The following is a 6,000-nucleotide window of genomic DNA, read 5'->3' on the forward strand; positions in this document are numbered from 1 at the left end:
GTGTGTGTGTGTGTGTGTGTGTGTGTGTGTGTGTGTGTGTGTGTACAGATGCCGACCTACACCAGATGCTACAGAAGCAAACCCTACAAGCGGGAGCAATCGATTCTCACACTCTATAGGAACAAACACGCATGCATGAGCGAACCAACCAACCAACAAACGCATCCCAGCATGCACGGCGGCTAAACCTGCCTGAGTGCATGAATGGGGAGGCCTGTTCCAGCTGCCAGCGGCGGGCGGAGACAAAGATCTGGTGCAGCATCGCCATTCATAGCCTGGTACTGAGAAAATGGCACACACACACACACACACACACACACACACACACGCACACACACACACACACACACACACACACACACACACACACACACACACACGCACGCACTCGCCGGCTCAAGTGTAGAAGTATTATGATATATGAAAGGGGGTGGGGGTGGGGGTGGGCTCGGTGTAAACCGGTTCCCCCTCGTTCCTCACCATCCCCCACCTTCCTCCCCGTGGGCCGTCTCTACCCACCCCCACGAATCCCAACACGCCGTCACCCCTCCGCTAACCTCCCTCACGCCGCTCTCCCCACTGTTCTCCACCCCCCCCCCCCCCTCCCCCCTCCCCTCCCCTTCCTCCCATTTGTCAACGACCATCAGGACAAAACCTGGTCTTTAAACATTGCCTACACCGCCGGACGAGATTGCATTCGGTCACATGACCTCATACATCGGCCAATCACGAGCACAGGTGAAGCGCAGGGTTGATTCGGTGACATCATCTCTCGTGGATCGCAACGATCATCGATTCCTTATTGATCAATCTATCGATTATACTCTCCATTACGAGTTTGGCGCCTTAAAATCTGGTGCATTTCGCTTATTATATTTATCATTATTAATATTATTCATGATTGCGTGGCGATGCTTTGTCTCGCTAACAGGAAGTGGGGGTATAGCTCAGTGGTAGAGCATTTGACTGCAGATCAAGAGGTCCCCGGTTCAAATCCGGGTGCCCCCTGACCCGGCACATCTTTATTTCTGCTCAGTATATAACCTGACCTTGTGGATCTGAACCTCCACGGATTTCCTCTGAAACAGACTTCACATTCGTGGCGATTTACTGCTTCAACTTCCCTTTCAGACTGGACACGTTCTTCTCTAAACACAGATTTCCCCGCTCCCTGCTCCCGTCATCGGGCGACACCGAACACCTCATGAATCACTCTGAATAAAAACACAAAGAGGTGATGAAGCGGCGCTTAAACGACGGCAGCTCCCACCTACCGCCGCTTAACGGAGAGAATGAATGTTTCCCAGTTCCGTTTGTCTTTATCAAGCGAATGGCATTCAAAAAAAACACCGTAAAAATCAATCTGAACCTACAAAACACACAAAACATAAAGTGGATGATGTAAACGAAGCTTATCGTGATAATAATTCATCACCTTTCATTTTTATCCCCGACCTTCATTCTGCCAACAAAGTAAATAACGCTGATAATAATACAAAAATCAATTACGGAGACAAGAAAGCCTTGGATTCTTAACTCCGGTCGTCATGGTAACGGCTCACTGACACAAAACATTACCACAGCTCTCCTGACGTCATTCAGTGTCGAAAAAGAATCATTTATTTCCCTGCCTTCAACGTTCATGGACTCTCTGCGTTTCAAAAGTGCAATCTTGGCAAACCCCACTGATGATGAAATTTAATAATGGGGCCAATAATAGACCTGTCTCTCCCCCCCCCTCAAAGAATAAATGACACATCATACTATTTACTGCATTACTTAAATGACTGGGATATTTTATTTATGATCTCATCTTACAAGGGCTCTCCAGACGGTAAGGTCAGGTCGTGTCTGTTTGCTCTCCGCAGACGATCTTGTGGTTTTTCTAACGATCGATGCGTCGATAAGGTTATCGATCGACATTGGAACTTTTGATATCTGCATTTGAGGCCCCAGATCAGCAGCCAGATTTAGATGAAGCGGGTCCACGACTAAACGTGAAGCGTGATTGGCTCCTGCGGTGTGATGACGTCACCGACAGTACGTGCAGATGGGGGGAATAAAAAAAAACCCCACCAACTTCATCTAAAAACAAGGAGAATCCAGAAACCAAACCTCCAAAAGATTTACAGACTTCACCAGGAGGGGGTCAACGTCACAACCCCTTCGCTTATTGATGAGATTGATTTGTTGCCCCCCCCCCAGCATCCAAGTGCGCCGGTGCTGATTAAAACGGTGATTTATGACTGACCGTGAACACCGGCTCCACACTCAGCCTTACTGACCTGAGATGAGAGACGAAAGGGGAGGAAGACAAATGGGTGAGACTGAGTAAAGTGGGGCACAGGGAATGAGATGAAGAATGGGGTGGGGGGGGGGGACATAAGAGCATTACGCTCCGGTTTGCCCAATCCGGCTGAAGCGCATTGTCTCGGGACCAAAGCGGACCTGAGACCTGCCTGTGCGCACCGAGGCTCAGCGCGCAGACAGGCAGACCTGAAGCGAGGCGTTCATAAATCACAAACAGGCCCCCAGAGGACGCAAAACAATACAACAACACTAATAAGCAACTGATTAACAGCTGTCGCCTTCTTCGCACCTGATATTCCACTTTAAACAAATTAATAGCTTAACTTCCGCCCCTCCAGCTGGCGTGAAATTGGCACTCGGAGCAGCACGAGTCGTGGCGATCTATGTAGGGTGTAACAATGAGTCAATCAGTTATAAACACGCCTGACTTCCTGCAGAAATTAATTAGCATTGTCTAATGAAACGTGGCCCCCCCAACTCCCCTCCCTCCCCGCCTCCCCCACGGCGGCGGCAGGCTGTTTGAATCATCTTATAGGAGCATCCGCCGACTGCCAGGACGCAGAGCGCACGGAGGCCAAGCGCCTCTGCCAGCCGCACTGCACTGGAATGTGGTTCCTCTAGATAAGTAGAGACATCCTCGCCATCACAGCGACCGAAACGCAGGGAAGATTTCAGCAGAGCTCTCGTGGAGGATGAGATTGGATGTGTGTGAGCTCCGTGCGCTCCGTGCGCTCCGTGCGCACACGCCAAACGCGCTTACGCGCAGACCTCACGAAGCGCCGAGCGACTACTCGTTATAAATTAAAGTTTTATTCGGGTCAATGTATTTGACACGACCCTTTAATCATCCGCAACTGGTGCCCGCAGTCCGTTACCAGCTGGTAAAGTAGTAAAATACACGCATTTACTGTCATGGATTAACAGAAAAGAAATAAAAAAATCGCCAACCTTCCACAGTTTTTGATGCAACCTGTTGAAACCCATTTAAACCGCTTAAGGTGAAGCTGTACTATAAAACACAATGATTTAACAGAAATGGCCCCCCCTCAGGGGTTTCAGGAATCCAAATGTGCTGAAGATAATGTGCGGAGAATTGATTTTTTTAAAGACTTCTAAAGGCATTTCTTTCTTGCTTTCCTGAGAACATCCCTGGACATTTCCTCTTCTCATGAAAGCGGTGTGTGTTTCTCTCCTTGAGAGGATAATTGGTCCCCTGGGGTTAAACCTTCCATTCAAGGATGCTTCAGCACCCCCCCGCCCTCTCATGTGGGACGCCCCATTAGAAAACATGGAGTGCACTGGAGGAGACTGACCCTGACTCCTTTTGGACATCATTCATAAAATATAGCCGTGCCGAGCTAATATCTGTGTAATAAGTCAGCGCGTAGCATTCATCTGCTATCATGCACTTTCATTTGACGCCATCACTCTGCTGAGGGCGTCCCGAGGTGCCAAACGGTGCCGACAGAGGACCCCAGGAAGAAGAAAGGGGTCAAGGTTCATGAAAGGACAGCAGCAACAGGAAGAGGCGATGAAGAGTTCAATCAGAATTCATTAAAATGCTTCACAAAACTTCACCCGCAGAGGGAAATGTCGCTATAAACGCCAGATCGACTGAGGAGCAGTTATTCAAAGACGTTTTCCACCGAATATTTAACATAAATCCCTAATAGAACAAAATTTCCCTGAGGAAGATGATTTTTCTCTTTTCTTGTTTGCATCTCTCAGTCCACATTTTTTATTCAGAAACACATCTGGGCCGGTTTGTTATCTCCGATGTCGATGTCTTCCTTGTTGTTTAGCGATCAAAACGTTCGGGAGACCAATAAGACAAAAAAAAACCTCAAAAGGAACGCCAGTGCAAAGCTGCAGACATTAAGAATTGATTCGCAGTTTCCCTGCCAGATGGCGAGTGAACGCAAACAGGACCGAGCGATCAAAATCAAAACCCGACTAAACATTTGAAGGATGCACAAGAGAGGAGAAAAGAAATGATTCAAACAGCGATGGCTGCAGGAGCAGAGATGAAAAATTACTGATTGACTGGGGAACAACAATATGTTCTTGCCTTGGGTTACACTTGTTCCCATGCAACTTTAATCACGCAATCATGCTTGTCATGTCAACTGACAGGTCTGTTTGTGCTAAAATTCAATTTTCCTCACATTGACATTGAATCAAACCCCCACCCTCACCCCTACCCCACCCCCAGAAAAGACTGGAGCCAGGCTGGGACACAATCTAGGATGCCATCAGGCCACAACGGGGCAAAAAGGGAACAAAAAGGGGGTCAGAAAGAAAGGGAATGAAGGAGGGATTCCAACAACAGGAGCTGCATGAAGCCTCTGCATGAGTTTAAACAAATATCAATGAGATAAAATGGATTTATTGACTAGTGCCTGATTGAGAATCACATTAAAAAAAAACAGCTTCTTAGCTTCTCCTCTGGTCGGTTTTACAATAGATTGTAAGATTTTAAAGCTTGATTTTAAAGCCTTGAAAGGTCAAACTCTAGTCAATATCTTAAATCTTGACTGATAGTATTTCCTGGGGGGGGGGTTTTGCCTTTATTTGCATTCATGATAAGATTTTTTTTATTGTCCAGTACTTTATTATTACCAATCTTAACTATATTGAACTAAAAGTTGTAATTTTTCAAATTAAATCCAACCATTAAAATGGATTTCAATCATCTCCAAGACGTTATATCTACAACACAAACATGATCCAGATCCACCGCTAGTATGGAAAAAAAATCATACTGATATCATTATACTGTACCACTTCGTTCAGTATGAAGCTGCAGCGTTGTCATGGCAACATCACCACCGTGTCTGCTCGACTGTTTCTTCTTTCAGAGACTGGTGGAAATTCCCAAAAGAGTCCTTACTGTACACGAGAACGTGCCTTTTGTGTTCGTGAGCAACAACCCAGAGTTGTCGTCGCAGGAATCCTAGAATTTAAAGGTTTGTTATTGTTGGAATTTCCTGAATAGAACTGAAATACATCTTTTTAAAAGTTGCCTTTTGACCTCTGATCACCCAGAGCGTCGTGTGGTGTCGACGCCGTTGCTGTCGGTTGTGTTTTTTCTCCATCCAAACACTTTTTTTTTTTGTTTTGTTTGGATGCATTATTTAGCGCTGCACCCGTTGCTCTGTTGTGTTTCAGATGAAGTCGCTGCTTCAGGAATGTTTCCTGTAAACAGGAACGCCGACACTGTAACCGCGGCGGTCGCCAAGGCTTTACAAGACACAGCCAATGAGGAATCTGCGCCGAATGAATAAGTCATCAGGGTTAAGCGCACCAGACAAGCACGCCGACCTCGGGGCGGATGGGAATGTGCATATCTGCTCTGGGGTGGGGTGGGGGGGGTGGGGTCACAACTGCTCCCGTAACAAACCAGAGACGACGGCGGCGGCGGCGGCGGTGATGGGATCCAGAGACCACCGCGTCGTGCCAGCTGAGGAAACCGCCGCCGCTTCCCCCAAGACTAAAAGTCATTATCATCCTCAGAATAAACACGTCCTTTATGTAATCTCAGTGTAAACGGTCTGTCTGTGGGGGGGGGGGGGGGGGCAGGTTAGGAGAGTGGTTCGGATCCCCACGTCCATCCGAATCAGTCCGAGGCCCAAACAGACGGAGGGGGGGGGGGGGTAAACAGAAACAGCACTGATCTATTTAAAGTCAGGC

The 6,000-nt window shown here is 47.5% G+C and overlaps 1 long non-coding RNA gene and 1 other non-coding gene across 2 annotated transcripts; both read left to right on the forward strand.

The window, feature by feature from the left end:
- Positions 1 to 94: 94 nt before the first annotated feature.
- LOC137609165 (uncharacterized) lies at positions 95 to 5,609 on the forward strand. Its single transcript, XR_011038304.1, has 3 exons — positions 95 to 278; positions 5,169 to 5,276; positions 5,479 to 5,609. It is a non-coding gene; the product is annotated as an uncharacterized lncRNA (long non-coding RNA).
- Positions 937 to 1,008, forward strand: trnac-gca (transfer RNA cysteine (anticodon GCA)). The gene has a single exon. It is a non-coding gene; the product is annotated as a tRNA-Cys (tRNA).
- Positions 5,610 to 6,000: the final 391 nt, after the last annotated feature.

Source organism: Antennarius striatus, chromosome 16, assembly GCF_040054535.1.
Source record: "Antennarius striatus isolate MH-2024 chromosome 16, ASM4005453v1, whole genome shotgun sequence".
NCBI lineage: Eukaryota > Metazoa > Chordata > Actinopteri > Lophiiformes > Antennariidae > Antennarius > Antennarius striatus.